An 18,965-nucleotide genomic window follows, 5' to 3' on the forward strand; every position below is an offset into this window, starting at 1 on the left:
AGACCAAGAAGCAATATTCGGCATACTTATATAACAACTTATATAACTTAAATGACAACTTATATAACTCAGAGTACCATATAACAACCATTTAAAAACATAACAACCATTTTTAGGTTTCAGGGTATAGGCCATAAAAATAAAATAGGCCAGATTTGGCCCATGGGCTATCATTTGCCAAACTCTGGTCTACCTTAAGATGTGGTATTGGAACATATGTATTTTACTTCTCAATATATAAATTAGGAGTCATTCTTTTAGAGGTGATAGGTAGCCTTATTGGGCTCCATCATTCACAGAGTCCACGCTCACACTCTAGACTTGCTATCAAATGGAATTATGCGACTGGGTTCACCCAGAAGCTGGCCCTGAGACAGGATTTGAGAGCAAGTAGTTTATTTAAGAGATGATACCAGCAAATACTTGTAGGGAAGTGGCGGAGTGATTAAAGAATGAAGGCTGTTTTTAAAGGGTGTGCTAGTAAGCCAATTATGGCTGTACAGTTATGACTGTAGAGACCTAGAGCTTAGTCCCCCTGGGAACTCTAAGACTCAGCACAGAATTCACACCTGAGTCTCTCATTCTGGGTGAAGGAGCTGGGAGTGTTTATTCTCCATCTCTCATCAGCCGCTGGTTGAGGGCCTCCCAACATTATTTCTCTAATATGTCTAGCCTGCCTGATATTCAGACAATCGAGAGCTTCAGCTAAAGAGATTTATACTATCAATATAGGGAGGATGTAAAAAGGATAGGATGAAAAGATTCGCATAAACAAGACTGTTTTTCAATAAACATTTCATTTTCTACCCATTCGCCCAACCTACATCTGATGCCAAAAAGCATGGACTTGCATAAACATCCCCATTACCAACTGCCTTCTAAGCAGAGCGAGGGCCTCCGTTACTTAACCTGCTAGGTGATCTTGTTAAACTTCTGCCCCAAGTTTCTTTTTCTTTTTACATTTTTCATCTTGTTTTCTCTCCTATAAAATGGGTTAATATCACCCTGAGAAATCACCTGGTTTTTCTGAGGATGAAATGTGATATTAAAAACCATGTGCATAAACCTGGCACATTGCAGATGTCCAAGAAATGTTATCCCACTTTTTTCTTCCCACCCACTTACCCTGGAGGATGTCTATTATTTTCCTATCCCGTCTGTGATTAGGAATCCTTTTGTGAACCAGAGGCTAGAAATCTTGCACTGATTGGAATATGGCAGCCATTCAATATATCCCCTGTCTGCTCTCACTAAGTTCATCTGACCCAATGGGAATGGAGAATCTCAGACTGCTCCATGGGTCACTCTGGAAAATTCCAAATTGAAACTTTCTTGAGAAAAGAGACATTACCTCAGAACTTCCACATGCAGCTATTATGGCGTTTCTGTTTATGTGAATGGATATTTTCACCAGATATTGGAAAAACGCTAAAGCTCAGATCCAATGCAATAAAGGCAGCCCACTCAGCCGTCAGCTCATGGGATTATGAAAAATAGGCTTGAAATTAGACAAATGCTCCACCAGGAATTCTGGCCAGAACAAATTATCATTTCAAAAAAAGGAAGATCAAGAAACAACGGACTGCTGTCACTTTTCCTTCTTGCCAGTGTCTTTGAAAAATAGACTAGAAGTCTCCAATGACTACCTTAAACTCCAAATGACCACAAAGAGATTAAGGAAGCCTCGTGCCTTGGCTGATTGGATGGATGAATGAGTGTGCAAGGTTTTTTTTTTTTTTTCTTCTCTTCTTCAAGGGTAAGCATTTGAAGAAAACAATGAAGGACGAGCAATTAGAGTGAAGTTTGGGGACAGGATATTTTTGACTAAAAGGAAAGGACAGAGAAAGGCACAGAGGACAAAAAAAGTACCATTCATCTCCCATGTGAAGAACCGTCTCCTCACTTTCACATTCCAGCTGGAAGAAGCAAGAGATTTTTTTCCAAATAGAAATCATAAAACTAAAAAAAAGTTCTTATCTTGTTTCTAATATCATTTTCTTATTTATTAATGTATTATTCATTTCTCTTTAAAGAATATTCACTTTGGATAAAAATAATGAGCAGATACTCAATTTTAAACTAGCATAATCCCATAACCTAATGCAACAATTTTTATTTTCTCTATGTCTCTCCACTGTTCTTGACCAGATAAACTCACATTTATATAATTATTACCAGAGTGTAGATGCTATTTGATATTTCTTTTAGACATTATTTTGTAAATGTTTTACCATTATCTTAACAATTATTATATTTAATTATTCATAACATTTCATTCAATAAAGAAAACATAATTTAATTGGATCACTCAAATGTTTCAGTGTTTTTGTTGTTGTACATAAATCTGCAAAGAATATCTCTATTAATATGGCCTTTTTATTTCACTTAGTTTCTTTCTTGAGGATAAATTCCCATGAGGGACATTATTGGATCAAAAGATATTATCTTTGTTGTGGTTCTTGATACGTATTGCTAATTGTAGTCACAAAACAACTACCAGCTACACACCCACCAGTAGTATATTAGTGTACTAATTTCAGTGAGCTCTGCCAGCAATGGGTACTACCATGTTTTAAAATTATTGAATAATTTAGCAGGTATACAAATAATCTGAAGAATCTTAACTTTAATGAACTACTCCACTACTACTAATTAAGTCTACACAGGGACTGTGGTGATAAGTCATTTAACAAATACCTGTTGAACACTGTTTTTGTTCTCACTCCATGCATTAAGAACAGGAGGGAAAGATAGGCATGAGGAGAGAGGTAACCAGGGCTTTGGGCACATAGGGCCTCTGGGCCCTGATGAGGATTCTGACTTTAATTTCAGTGCTGTGGGCAGCCACTGTAAGGGAATAAATGATTTCATCTGATCCCTCTCCATCAGGCGCTTTTAAAAAATCTTAATGAAGAGATTAGAATCAAGGGCTGGCCCCCATCCCCCAAACAGACTTGCCCCTAACCCCATGCCCACCATTGTGCAGAGACCATAGTACCATGACCAATCCTTAGAGACAGCACTCTCCATCTCAAAACAGAGAGAAAGGAGGGCACCAAGGGACCCCCTCCCCCTGAAGCAGTGCTAGGAGCTCTATGTATACGACCTCATTTTATCCTAACAAGAATCCTTTAAAGCCAGTCCCATTTTTACAGATGAGAAAACTGAGGCCCAATGTACTCATTTTGAAAAGAACTTCTGTTTATCTTTCTTACTAAGGGAAAGAAGTTTAGAAGCCACGGCATCCTCAAGGAGCTCTGATAGAATTAGAACCATTTTGTCCCTGCCCTTCATTTTTAAATCTCCAAGGTATCTTCACTATTTTCACCTTGTGGACACCAGGTCATTCCCATGCTTCACAGGATTGGTCCATTGGGTGGACTGGTCGCCACCTGCATCCTTCACCCCCTCACGTGCGTTCAGAACTTCCAAATGAGGTTGCTTGGATCCAAGGAGAGTAAATCCACAGAACCAGGAATAATGTAAAATTGGAAATCCAAATCTATATTGTCTCCTATGATTCTGAACTAGTCCCCTCTGCTCCCTGGATCTCAATTCCTCAAATATGCCAGGCAAGGACAGGGAGATAAACCAGAGGATCTCCATGGATCACTCCTGTTTTAATCTCTAACAAAACTTTCCCAGTGGATGGCACAACCAGGAAGGAAGAAGGCTGAGAGCTGTTTCTCCCCAGAAATGTTATTCTATAGTTTCAGTTTCCTGGAACAACTGAAGAATGTGGTAATAGAATCCATGGAGAGAGACTTTATGTGGCTAATATTCCAAAGCTTTCTAAGTGCAGTAATAAACAGAGCACATCTTGGTGACACAGAAATTACGAGGCAGAGACCATAATAATAACTCTTGTCTGCTTCTATTCACCAGAATAGACAAGAGACGCTTCCACTCCCAAGACATCAGAGCAAGAGAAAAAGAAATAATTCCATTAGTTGCCGCCACATGTATTTTGCTTTATACTACTTTTTTTTTCCTGCCACCCACTAAAGGGAAACCCGATCATCTGCAGAAGGTGCCTTATGTCTCGGAGTAAGTGGTGGTTAATCAACTGAATCATAGGAAGCTAGACATCATGCTTTCCATGCTGGAAAGCAAAGCTCCTGTTTATGAGGCATCCTTGGTTTACAGTAATATACGATCGATAACTGGGAGACCTCTCTGAATACGTCATACTGGCAAAAGACTTCCCAGACCCTGAAAGTTTCAAGAAAACCAGACGATTGTGTTAGCCAGACTTACTTTCTTATCTCCCACATCTCAGCATTCCTGTCCCTGAAATAATTCTTGGGAGATCTGTATCTAACTTCTGCTGAATACATCAACATGGTACTTGGCTACTTAACTGTTTTGTGATTCTTCCCATTCCATTTTGTGTGGCAGTTTCCAATTATCAGAGTGAGGTATACCATCTTGGTCCTGTTGGAGTCAGGCAGGAAGCGTTTATTCTTTGTGTGGCTGTTCAAGGTCATGGAATGAGCCTGACACATCTTCTAAGTCTTCTTTTCCCCGTGTTAAGCACGCACAATTCCTCCCCCACTCCTGGCTGGACAAATCTCAGATCCTGTCCCCATCTCACTTATGCTTCCCGAAGTGGTACCACCTGCCCATTGCATGCTCTAAAAGAAGGCACACTACACTTAACACCTCCAATGTGGGCTGTGTCAGAGAAAATGACTGGGATTATGCCTCTTGTAATCTGCACATTCCAACTCTTTTAACTACTCCTAAATCTGCTTTGTCTTTTTTTCAGCAGTTGTGGCACGCATTTGGCTTGTGTTTAGTCCTGATGTCAGTTTGTGAGCCTTGCTCTCTCTCTAAGGCATGAGCATGATGGTATATTGAGGATCAGATGCTGGGTCCCTACAATGTATGACAGAACAGAGCCTCTTGACAAAGTCATGAATCGGTCTAGACTGTATTTTGGACATGCCCTTCCTTTTTGCTGCTCTTGCCCTTCTGTGTCTTCTCCCCCCCCAAAACACCTGCTGAGCTCCTCCCCAAAGGTAGCATACTGTAATGGCTGATAGTTTGGCCTGTGGAAACAGCCTTGCCCAAGGGTCACGTCCCAGCTCTCACATTTGCCAGCTCTGTAGATTTCTGAAACTCTTAAGATCTTTGTGTCTCATGTATAAAATAATAGTGCTTCCCTCACTGTGTTCATATGAGGATTTAGTCATTTAATGTATGTACACCACTTAGGACAGTGCTTGTCAAATACTGAGTGTTGCCTGGACTACAACCCTGGCATGGGATTAGGGACAATCGGGCCTGGGGGACAAGACACTAAAGGTACGATCATTACCGAGGCTCTAGTAACCTATGCCACCTTAGGCTTGTCATGTTCTCTTTCAGACCTTCAATTTCTCCATCTATAAAGTGGGGAAAACCAGAGATGANCCATTACCGAGGCTCTAGTAACCTTAGGCTTGTCATGTTCTCTTTCAGACCTTCAATTTCTCCATCTATAAAGTGGGGAAAACCAGAGATGATGCTTACAGTCTGTTCTATCTCTTTCATTCATCAAACCATGATTGTCTGCAAGTCTTTGATGGTCTGGCCCCTGCCATGGGTGGAAAAGCATTCCTAGCCTTGTTGGTAGCTGACAAAAGCTGAGATCTGACTCCTCTTGTAGGGGTTGCTTTTATCATCCAATCAAATGAAATGTAAAGGCAAAATGTTGTGCAATAATGGAAGGCAAATTTGGGAAGACTTCTAAGGACAGTGGCATCTTTCTGGAGCCTCCTTACATTACATCACATCACATAGGCAGACTTCTCACTCTGCAAGCTGCTGTCATTGGGAACATGGGGAAGTATTGCTAAGAACAGCCTGGCAGTCAGAGATGAAAGACTGTGTCATTCTGAGGACTGAAATAGAGAAAAGAATCAACTTTTCATGGAAATACTTGGCTTTGCATGGGCTTTTAAAAACCCATACAGTAAACACAGTGGAAAAGGCAATGCACTGTGGCAGAAGGCCAGAGGTCTGGGGCTGCCTCAGCTACAAAACCAACATGGCACTTACTTAACCTCGGCCATATGTCTGAACCAACCAGAGATGCAGCTTCCTACTTGGCCCAATGGGATAATAATGCTCTCCCTTTACCTCCTCACAGAACTACAGAAGATCATGAATGTGAAGACATCACGAAAGCAGGGAAGGACCGTTGACTCAGTGACACTGAGGTTGCTGAGCCTCCAAGGCCGGAAGACCTATCCTACAACCTCCTCCATCATTTAGGTGCTAAAGCTAGATAAAAAGATGCAGCCACTCTAAAAGATGAAAGTGCATTTCTTTCCTCTTCCTGCTCAATGCCCTTCAGTGACTCCCTTGACATCCATAGCTCTTTGCGGTACTATTCACTATCGCTCAGTATGTGGCTAGTAATACCTTTTATGATCTGACCATCTCATCTCCTCAGCCTCCTCTCTCACACACCTGCTTTGAAGTCTAAGATCTAGTCGACTGAACATCTAATTTCTTAAACTTTCTTCAGCATTTTCTCTCCCTTTATACTATGTCTTCTGTTTAGCTCATTCCTAATTATCCTCAAGTCCCAGTTTTTTACCTGTTTAACCCTTTCCCCCCAAATCAGCTAAGGTATGTGCTCCCAAAGCCCCTGGACTCCTCACCACCATCGATTGGAACTACTTATTTAATCTGTTTTCCTCCACCCTGGACTGTGTGAATCTTTGTGCAGAGACCAGATACGTCTCTTTGATTTTCAGTATCCCCAGTGCTTGTCAGAAAGACTCACATATATTGTCACTCAATAAATACAAAAGACTTGCATGTTAAATGTAGATGGCATCTTTTCTTGGTGTTCTGTAAAGCCCTTCCCTTCACCAAAACCCAACTCCCTTTCCTTTTTGCTTCCTTATATAGCCTCATAATTCTTATTTCTAGGATTCCTCCCTGGCTTGAAGAACCATTCCATTTCCTTGTAATAGCTTCAACGTCACTTCCTCCAGGAAGGTTCTCTGACTTAGTTCTCAGGCAGTGAGGCATTTCCTCCGCTCGGCAACTTGTTTATATGTCTACGGAAAAGAATCACTATATAAATTACTCGCTTACATGCCTACCTGCACCACTAAATTCTAAGCCCTGCAAGTGCAGAAATCTGTTCATCTTTGTTTCTCTTCACTCAGGAGTGTCTGAGAGATGAAATGGTCAAGTGCCTACACGGATCAGATACCTACTAATTCTGGAAAGGACTCAGACTACCTGACCCTCATTCCTTCTTTCATTCAACAAACATTTCTTGAGTTTGCTCATTCCAGGTGACAGAGTCTCAGTGGAAAACAAAAGCCATTCTGTAATCACTTTGAGATAGAGAGCTTACCGCTAATGATATTTTCACTTATTTGTCCTCCTAAACTTGCTATTACCTTCCTTCTAAAAGACCTCATGAGAATTAGACTTACTTAATTTTGCCAAAGAGTGAATGAAATCCCACAAAGTACAGGTGTTCCATAGTAAAAACTTAGCTGAAATTCGTGACCACCATTTTATTATTAGACTACTTTTTAGTGTCATTTCCTTTATTGCAATATGCCAACTGGCAAAGTATGTCATTTACTGAACTAAATTCTATGGTCGTCAAGAGTCATCAGCGATTACTTGGAGGACTGAAATGGGAATGTGGGAAACCCCCAGAGCCACAAGGCTTTCTGCTCCTTCTCATGGGAAGACTCTGTTAATGGCATTGTTCCTGTCCTCCCGAGCTTAGGCTGCTCATGCAGACTCATCGCAAACTCTTTCTACTTTAACATCCAGTGATTAATTACCCCCACGATCATGAGAGAGTCAGAAAATAATATAACACTGAATTGGAAAACCCATTACCCTCTTTATAGGAATCAAAGCAACACTATGAGGGATCAGGTTGCACAGAAGTGGATTTCAGATTAGTCACAAAACTTGCTCGCCTTGGCCAAACTCAGATTACAGGTTAAATTTCTGAAAAGAAAGAAAGATTTTTGGACCCATTTCTTAGAATTCTCTTAACGAAGACAGCCTGTCATTAAATCAGTTCGTGGAACGTCAGAGTATGCTACCAGATCACTTTGCTTTAGACATAGGACAACATAATTGAGTCACCAGAACTAAACAGCATCATCGTGTTTAAAATCCTGGCTCAGCCACTTACCAACTGTGGATCTTTGGTGATTTACTTGATTTCCCTGGGCCTTGGGCTCTCTAAAACGTGGATGGTGATAACAGCCACCAGGAAGGGCTTTGGGGAAGATTAAATTATATTCTGGATGTACTGGTACCTGGCACAACTGTGTCAGTCACCTTTAGTTCCCTGGCATTCTCTAAATTTGAATCCTTCTCATTTATAGAAGATCAATAGGACATAATCCAGGTTAAAAATCAAGGCTAGTGTTATGTAATGTTTACCAGGGAAATACCAGTTCCAACCCTTCCTCACGCCAATCCCATGTAACTCACTGACTGCTTCTCTGAACCTCAACTCCTCATCTGTAAATGGCAGGCATAAGAAGTCTCTCGATGATTCCTGTGATGCTCTTGTGAAGCAGACCTTGTAAAGGACTTCACCGAAAGCCATGGCAAGTACTCAATAATATTGGCTGTTATGCTGATGGACAGCATTAGTATTAATGTTTCTGATTTGTACCAATTACGCCTGCCTTCTCAAGTATAAATATGAGTGTCACTGGCAACGTGAAACAGTGGGTGCTGACGATTTTTGATCTTCCCAGTGCCAAAAAAAAAAAAACAAAAACACATCAGAATCATATGAATCCAAGACCATTTAAGCGGTTGTACAGGGACACCTGGGTGGGTCAGCTGCTTAAGCGTCCAACTCTTGATTTTGGTTCAGGTCATGATCTCAGGCTTGTAAGACTGAGCCCCATGTTGGGCTCCACATTCAGTGAGAAGCCTGCTTAAGGTTCTCTCTCTCCCTCTCCCTCTGCCCTTCCCTCTGTCCAAAAAATAAATAAATAGCCCATTTGGGTTGCTTTTAAATGGCTGTATATGGTCATAGCCTGGGCTGGTGCTTGAGACCCTGGTTCTCAGAGTTCTACTCATTAAACTCAGAGGAACAAGGTTCCTAACTTTCAGGAACTCACATTGTAAAAGGAAATAAAACACATTAAGACATAATATTTTCCCCTTTTTCATCACTTAGAAAAAAAAAATTAGATCCTCACTGAAAATGGTAAAGTCCCCACAAACATGGGAAAGGACTGATTTGTCTGTAGCCATGGTAATGGGTAACCATCAGAACTGCTTTTAAACCTGTTGAATTGATCAACAACTCCCCTCCATGGACCTGCTTTGTCAGGCCTATCAATCAGCGACAGCCTCCGGCTTTGGAAAGACAGCTTATCAGGAACTGACTGCCTCTAAGAGACACAATTCTGAGTGTCAATCAACAGCAGTCTCCCCCAAATAACCTCCCATACGCAGATGTCAGGATACCTGGACCTCTAAAAATCCACTGGCCCCACAATGACACACTTCCCCAGCACCCTGTAAGATGTGCTGCACCCTCTGTTGGGCCCACCAAGCCTCAGCAGCTTACATCTCCCTAACTGGAAGCCATAAATTCAGTGCTGCCTTCCAATCTGAGATGGTGTGAAAGAGTGAATGATGATCTCCTGATCCTTTGGCGCTACTATACACTTAATATAAAATTTATTCCAGACAGATTAGTATTAAAACACATGTTAGTGTATGTGTGTCAATGACCATAAAAGCATTAGAACAAAACATGTGTTTCCAATGTGGGACTGATCTCACAACCTTGAGATCATGACCTGAGCTGAAATGAAGACTCAGAGACTTAACCTACTGACCCACCCAGGCACCCCAAATATGTTTTTAAATACAGTTTTTACCATAACACTGGTCTTTAAAAACAAAATTTTTTTTTTGAATGGCACCAAAGGCAGAAACTAAAGCAGGATATGCTAGTGGTAGAACTTAAACTTCAGTAGGGTAAAATGACACACCACCATCATCACTACTAAAATCAACACCACCACCAGTACCATCACCAGCAGAAAATGACATTGCCAACAGCAACACCAAAGCTAGCAGCACCAGCAGCATCAACTCCCGCCATGATCACTGTCATAAACAAACTAAAAAGCACGTGACAGGAAGAAGGGAAAATATTTGTAATATATATAAGGATTAACGTGCTCCATATAGAGAGAGCTCTTAAAGATCAGTAAGGGAAGAAGCAGAGGTAGATTGAGGAAGGTCAAAGGATAAAAAAAGGAACCACAAAAGAAATGCAAATAGCAGGAAAAAAGGAAAGAACAAAGTATAACAGATTAAAATGAAACTTCTATGTTAACGGTAGTCATAGAAATGCATATTTTAAAAGATGAGCAATGCCTATTTTTTTTTATCAAAACTGTCGAGGACATATATTTTCATATGCACCTGGTGGAAAAGTGAATTGGTCTAATCTTCCTGAAAGGCTATTTGGAAACATAAATTAAATGCCGTAAGAATATGTGATTTATATCCTCTAATTCTACTTCTAGGAATTTATCCGAAGCAAATAATCAGAAAATAGCTAAAGTATTTTCAAAAATGGTTAGTGCAGTATTGTTTGTAATAATGAAAATTGGAAACAACTCTAATATATATCAATGAAGGACTGCCTTAATAAAGTATTACAGGTGCATGGAGGCAAAATGTAGACTACTCTGGAGTGCCTAAAAAACTATGTAAATGTTCACTTATTGATATGGAAAAATGTACCCAATACATTATTAAGCAAAAAAGATTAGGTTGCAATATTCTAGGTACAATACAATCTCATTTTTGTGACATACAATTCACATACATGTATATTCACTCTCTCATTTAACAAAAAAAAAATGCTATCATCTGTTTTGTGTAAGGCACTGCTCTAACCATTGAAGAAAAGCCAATAAACTATGCACACATGGTCCCTAACCTCATGGTGCCCTGAAACGCCCTGAGACAACCTGACTCGAGTGTCTGCATCTTCAATTTCCCATTTCCTCTCCTCTCTCCTCCTCGCATCTCCCCACCCCTCCTCTCCTTTCCTTTCTGTTCCTTGCCTTTTATCACATCCTCCTCCTCCTCCTATTAGTCATGAAAATCCTTTCCCTTGAACTGGTTCCCAATAGAATGCATTGCCCTCAGATTATAACAAGCCACTGGTTTTAACAATGGATCGCAACCCAGTGGTGATTGGTCTCACCTCACCCTTACTTACCTCAGTAGCTGTCTTCGTGCCAAGTTTTGAACAGAAAAGTTCAAAACAGGGCAGCATTAGCCAGGGAGGAAAGTGTACTCAATTTCATGTCCAAAAAGTATCGTCTTTCTGAAAGTCAAGTTCCTTAAATGCCTGGAAGGGTAAGGTAACATCACTTAATTTTTATTAGATTTCTCCACTAAGGGATTTTCTTTTATTCCTCCCTGCTGATACAGCTTCTTCTGTATACACACATGTATTAGCTCTCAAAACCATACAAAGCTGTACAAAGCCCACTGACTTCAGGAAGTTTTTGATTTCTTGAGAGTTTCGGGACATATTCTTGCATACATATTTGAAGGGGATGCTCAATCAGTGTTAGCCCCAAGCAGAGGGTAGCACCCAGACTTACGCAAAACACAACAGGGCAGACTGGGATGCTGACTTGGAATGGGGGGAGAGAGAAATTAACAAGGATGTAATAAAGACGTGGGGCAGAACGAGGGCAGATCCAGCACAGGAAAAAGACAGCTAACATGAAGTGCCCAGAGAGCAGGATATATTCTATGCAGTTTCATGCAAGCTTTGAGAGTTTGCTCTGGGTNTCGGGACATATTCTTGCATACATATTTGAAGGGGATGTTCAATCAGTGTTAGCCCCAAGCAGAGGGTAGCACCCAGACTTAGGCAAAACACAACAGGGCAGACTGGGATGCTGACTTGGAATGGGGGGAGAGAGAAATTAACAAGGATGTAATAAAGACGTGGGGCAAAACGAGGGCAGATCCAGCACAGGAAAAAGACAGCTAACATGAAGTGCCCAGAGAGCAGGATATATTCTATGCAGTTTCATGCAAGCTTTGAGAGTTTGCTCTGGGTGAACTAGGTACTGATGATNAAAGACGTGGGGCAGAACGAGGGCAGATCCAGCACAGGAAAAAGACAGCTAACATGAAGTGCCCAGAGAGCAGGATATATTCTATGCAGTTTCATGCAAGCTTTGAGAGTTTGCTCTGGGTGAACTAGGTACTGATGATGTTAACAAGATTCTGTGGCCTCAGATCCAAGTTAATGAGAATCTATTACTTCTGTCTGCTCACCCCTATAAAGCACCACTTTCCTGGTGAAGTTCAAACTGTAATAGATGTGAATAATGTAGCATTGAGCATGGAGGTGCAGACACCTCTTCAAAATAGTGATTTTACTTCCTTCAGATGTATACCCAGAAGCTGGATTGCCAGATGCACTCCCATGTTCACTGCAGTATTATTCACAATAGCCAAAACATGGAAACAACCTAAGTCTCCACCAATAAATGAATGGATAAAGAAAATGTGGTACATACAGGTGTACACACACACACACACACACACACACACACACACACACGCACAAGCACTGGACGTGATGCAGCCATAAGAAAGAAGGAACTCCTGCCATTTGTAGCACATGCATNCCTCTTCAAAATAGTGATTTTACTTCCTTCAGATGTATACCCAGAAGCTGGGTTGCCAGATGCACTCCCATGTTCACTGCAGTATTATTCACAATAGCCAAAACATGGAAACAACCTAAGTCTCCACCAATAAATGAATGGATAAAGAAAATGTGGTACATACAGGTGTACACACACACACACACACACACACACACACGCACAAGCACTGGACGTGATGCAGCCATAAGAAAGAAGGAACTCCTGCCATTTGTAGCACATGCATGAACCTGGAGGGCATTATGGTAAATGAAATAAGTCAGAGGAGAAAGATAAATACTGCAATGATCTCACTTACACGTGGTAACTAAAACAACCAAATTCCTAGAAACAGAGTAAAATCGTGGTTGCCAGGGGTTGACAAGGGGGGAGAAATAGGGAGATGTTGGCCAGAGGGTACAAACTTTCAGCTATAAGATGAATAAGTTCTGGAGATCTAATGCATAGCATGGTGGCTGTAGTTAACAATATTTAACTATGTATTTGAGAGTTGCTCAGAGAGTCTTAAATGTTCTCGTCACATACACACAAAAACAAAGGTAACTGTGTGAAGTGATTGATGTGTTAAAACTAGCTTTCTTGCAGTAATCATTTTGCAATATATACGTATATCAGATCATCACACTGTATATCTTAAACTTACACGATGTTGTATTTCAGTGATATCTCAACAAAACTAGGAAAAAAAGAAAACTGTACTGAAAAAAAAAAGATACAATATGTGGAAACCAGTTCAGATCCCTGGTTTTGTGTTTCTCAAAATTTGGGATGCTGATGTTAGGGGAATACAAGAATGCCACGACTGCATGGGAACACCTTGACTAACACAGTGAGAACATGACTCCCCTCTCAATTCTCCTGGTTGCTAAGAAGAAAGCATCAGTAGTGTAAGCTATTCTTCCCTCTCTATTATTTGCTAATAAGCAACATTGTTAACAGGGAATGTGCTTCAAGCCCAGAGTCTTCTAGCAGGAAAGACCATCTAGTTAGAACATGCTGACTTTTTGGGTGTTACATATCTATTTTTTTTTATGTCTTACCTTCACAGAATAATTCTGGTCTTCTCTTCACAGTCCTTTTATAAATGTAAAGATACTTCTTTAAATAATAACTAGTTACTTAGGCGGCCATGAAAACACGGCGAAGGTCATGGAAATGTTAGAAAGATAGCTGAATGTGGCAAAAATAAAAATTTTAAGAAATTAAAGGAAGACACTTCCCTAACCCTCTTCTCCTACCAATTTATGACATCTGTCACCCTGGAATAGTCTCTCTCGGCCTGACCGCTGACGCGCTTTTGTGCGTTGGTCCACGTCTTGGTGACTGCGTTCGTTCTCAGTGTGCCCAGGTTCTGTGTGAACGAGGCCAGTGCACAGAAGAGCTGGTGCGTGTCCTTCCAGCTGTGCAGGGACTTGCAACTAGACTCGGCTGGCTCCGGATGCCGTGGGGCAGACGCAGAGCCTGCGTAGCCTAAACCACTCCATGACCACGTGGAGAAAAGCCCTCTGGTGAACTATGGAGAAAAAGACTTTTCTGTCGCCANGTTGGTCCACGTCTTGGTGACTGCGTTCGTTCTCAGTGTGCCCAGGTTCTGTGTGAACGAGGCCAGTGCACAGAAGAGCTGGTGCGTGTCCTTCCAGCTGTGTAGGGACTTGCAACTAGACTCGGCTGGCTCCGGATGCCGTGGGGCAGACGCAGAGCCTGCGTAGCCTAAACCACTCCATGACCACGTGGAGAAAAGCCCTCTGGTGAACTATGTAGACGAAGACTTTTCTGTCGCCGCTCAGATTTGGGGTGGGATTTGTATTTGGGGGTCTCCTTTTCGGAAAGAGAGTCTGAGACTGGCATGCAGAACGTTTGCTGAGGAATGTTCTCCAAAGACACCTGTGGGGCAAGGGAAAGAATTGGGCAGGGAGAGAAGGTGGACTACGGGACACTTCCCACAAGGGCATAGCTGACTCCACCGGGAGCTCTGAAGTTGGGATGGCCTCTTCCAGTTGTCCCCAGTGGGAGACGGGGGCCAGGCCTTTCTGCCTCCAAATCAAGTGAATGAAAGTTGCCCCCAGGAGGAAGCTGTGATGTCGGTAAGGTGACTCTGAGCCAAGGGCAAATCTTGGAGAGGACTGAGCTAAGAGTCAGCCACTGTGAATACTCCCAGCAGCTGGGAAACTAAGCTCTTCAATCCCAAAAGGGGATCTGGGAAGTGCATCTCTGGATCCAGGAGGGGGCCTAACCCAGTCAATTCTGACTTATAGGCAGAGGGTAAGCAACTTCCCCATGTTACAATGTTGCAAGAATTTGGATTCAAATCCACATCTGCCTGACTCCTAATTTCAACATTATATTAAACTGTCTACTTACGTAAACATCATCCTGGGCCTATCTTTTGCTTGGAGGCCAGGTAGTGGGGTCATTGCCATTTATAAGGAATTTTCTTAAGTGCTATATTTATATTAAAATCTTGAGGGATGAGTATGTTCCTTACCACGCAGAAGGCAACCAAAGCTTGGAGAAGATAAGCTATTTGTCCTGGTTGAATAGGTAGTAAATGAGATGTGGATCCCAGAAGGCTTTACTCTAAGACCCCTATTCTATTCCTCAACACCGTGGGCCCACACAGAGGCTTGAAAGGCAGAGTAACTATGTTCAGGTCTCTGGGAATAGGCAGCTTATCCATTCTCCTCTGCATGACCACTGACATTCGATTAGGAGGGGATACCCCTTTTAGAAGCTCATAACTAAGCCTTTTCCAGATAACCCATTTCTTTAACTTTATGAGCATAGATGCTGGAGTGCCTAATCCCCTCCTGACATTGTAGAGAGAGACGAGCTTTCCTTTATAAGTGTGCCCGTTAAAGTACAGAGATCAAGACACTTGTTTTGCAGTCCTGATCCTACTACTCTCTGATGAACTTGGACAACTGGGTTTTCTAGATCTTGCAGATAAGGGAGTTGGATACCATAGGTTCTAAATGATATTTTCTTATTCGATTCAGTATGTCAAGCCTTTGTGGAGCCTGTACTATGTGCTAAGCATTGGACTGGGTCACATACATTGTGCCAAAGATTTTTAAAGCTCCCTTGGCCCCTCAGACAATTCTTTCTATTTGACAAGCAATAAGTAGCTTATTCCAATTAGCAGCAGAGGCCTGTGATCCCCAGGAGGAGGGAAACAAGATATCTGAGCCCTACAATTGCTCCCAGTTTTTAGTTGGACGTACTTTCTAGAATGCAGTTTAAGGAAGAGCACGCAAAGAGAAGACGGCATTCTCACTTAGTTGAAAAGACTGATACTGCAGGTCAAAGAGGCCAGGGTGGCAACGGAATTAAAACAGAAACTACTGTCAAAAAGACATCTTGAAAATTCCCATTTTTAATTGGATTATTCATTTTGGGGTGTTGTGTTTTATAAATTCTTTATATATTTTGGATACTAACCCATTAGTATCTTCTTCCATTATGAAGGTTGCCTTTTAGTTTTGTTGATTGTTTCCTTCACTGTGAAGCAGCTTTTTATTTTTATGAAGTCCCAAGAGTTTATTTTTGCTTTTGTTTCCCTTGCCTGAGGAGATACATGCACCCCAATGTTTATAGCAGCTTTATCAACAACAGTCAAATAATGGAAACAGCCCAAATGTCCATCAGCTGATGAATGGATAAAGAAGAGGTGAGGTGTGTGTGTGTGTGTGTGTATATAAAATTTTGTTCATAAAAAAGAACAAAATCTTGCCATTTGCAACAACACGGATGGAGGTGGAGGTTTTATGCTCAGTGAAATAAGTCAGTCAGAGAAAGACAAATACCACACAGTTTCACTCGTATGTGGAATTTAAGAAACAAAACAAATGAGCAAAGGGGAAAAAAAGAGAGAGACAAACCGAGAAGCAGACTCTGAACTACAGAGAACTAACTGTTGGTTACCAGAGGGGAGGTGGGGGTCAGCAGGAGAAACAGGGGATGAATAGAGTGCACTTGTCCTGATGAGCACCAGGTGTTGTATGGAAGTTTTGAGTCACTATATTATACCTGAAACTAATACTACACTGACTGTATATTAACTGGAATTAAAATAAAAACTTAAAAAAAACTCACGTGTTCGGAAAATAAACAACGCACTACTAAATCACAGACCGAAGAATAAGTAAAAAGGGAAATTACAAGTTACTTTAAACGAGATGAAAACTGAAACATAACAAATTTTTGAGATGCAACTAAAGCAGTGCTTTAAGGGAAAACATGAGCTTTCAATGGTGGTATTAGAAGAAAGCACTAAAGCCAATTATCTAAATGCACACATGAAAGAGTTGGATAAAAAAGAGTAAATTAAACCTGAAATAAAAAAAAAAAAAAAAAAAAAAAAAAAAAAAAAGGAAAATAACAAACGTTTAACACGCTAGAGTAACAGAAAGCACACAAGCAGCTCTCCGAGCTGTGAGTTTGAGGGGACATGGTCAGGAATGCACGGACGTTCAGGCTATGAGAACTCTCTGCTCACTGTAGTGGTGACTATGTTCATGTGCAGACTTATCGAAACTGGTTTACACTTGAAATGAGTGTGTTTTATTGTATGTAAGTTCTCCCCGACTACTTCTGATTTTAAAAATTTTAACAAGTGCATTCACTATTCACTGAAGATGCCGTGTGAAACACTAAAGATGGAAAGACAAATTAATGATGGTGGTTCTGACAGTGCAGCTAACATACTGTACTTACACATCCACTATGTTCCAAACACTGACCAAAGCCAGTTTGCATTTTTAAAAATTTATTTATTCAAAAACTAGGGATGTACTGTATGGTGACTCACATAATATAATAAAAAATATTATAAAAAAAGAATTCTCTAATGAAGAATATTATAAATATAAAAAATAAAAGTAAAAATAAAAAATAAAATTTATTTATTTGACAGAGAGAAAGAGTACAACCAGGGGAAGCGGCCAGCAAAGGGAGAGGGAGAAGCAGGCTTCCCACTGAGCAGGCTGCCCAACTCGGGGCTCCATCCCAGGACCCTGGGATCATGACCTGAGCCGAAGGCAGACGCCCAACCGACGGAGCCACCCAGGTGCCCCCCAGTTTGCATTTAATGTAGGGCACATTAATCACAAAAAACCTAGTGGTAGGTTTCATCATCCTCCCATTTTTCCAGACAAAGACCTAAGAGTTTAATCAAGTGACCCACGTCATACAGATACTAAGAGAACGAGCAGAGACCGAAAGGCAGATCCACGTGCATCGACCACCAAGAAGCAGTGCGTGGGGACACAGATATGTCACAGCCAGCCATTGCTTGTGGAGGACCCAAACACGATCTTCCCTGTAATACATGTGTGCTTCCGTTTGATTAGTATGCCAGTCGTCCCTCCTGTTTTGACTTACTTTCATCTGACTCGTTCCCAGTGACCCTGAGGTCTGCTCTCTTTCTGTATAATGCCCCACGTGGTTAGTGCTTCATACCACCCGCCCCCTCTTCCATTCTCACGTACTCACCTGTGATGCTAATTTGCTGGGGTATTTGGTGCCTGGCACGAATCCCGCAGAGCATGCACGCGGGAGAGCGCTCTGTACAGGGAGCTTCCTTTTCTTCTCCATCTAGACTCAGTCCGTCCCATCGTGGCAGGTAGCATGCCACGGGCAACGGGCCAGGCTGCACACACAATCTGATGAAGGGATGGAAACAGAAGCGGAATGCAGAGACACGCTCTCAGCTTTTAAGCATTTTACAACATATGTGCTGGGAAAGTGTCCCACTGGCTGCGTTATTCCAGAGCCTAGGTGTCTAGGGCGAAGCGAGACAACGCTGCAGTGAGGGCACGTGCATCTGTGCATGTCGGGCTGGTAGCAGCTGCCACAGTGCTTTCCTGTCTGCAAGAAAGGTTCTCTTTAAGTTGACTAATGAGTCATAAGAGACGTGTCTATGCTTGCTGGGTTTTATCCCTCTCTTCCTTCAGAAAGAATGGATTCCACACCTGCAAGACCATTTCTTCCCAAATGCAGTGGTTTAAAAACCTGCACACCCACCTTAAAATTGAAGGCCATAATACAGATTTGAGACCTGGCACTGTCACTCAGAGGCTGAGAGATTGTGGGTAACTCACTGATCATTTTCTTCAGTGGCAAATGGGGGGAAAAAATACCAGCACTGCAGGCTGGAATGAAAATTCAACGAGATAATGCATTCAGAAACCTTTTACGTAAGCTGTAAAGAACTGGAACATAACCTATAATTATTGCTCTTGGTAA

Source organism: Ailuropoda melanoleuca, chromosome 9, assembly GCF_002007445.2.
Source record: "Ailuropoda melanoleuca isolate Jingjing chromosome 9, ASM200744v2, whole genome shotgun sequence".
Lineage (NCBI taxonomy): Eukaryota > Metazoa > Chordata > Mammalia > Carnivora > Ursidae > Ailuropoda > Ailuropoda melanoleuca.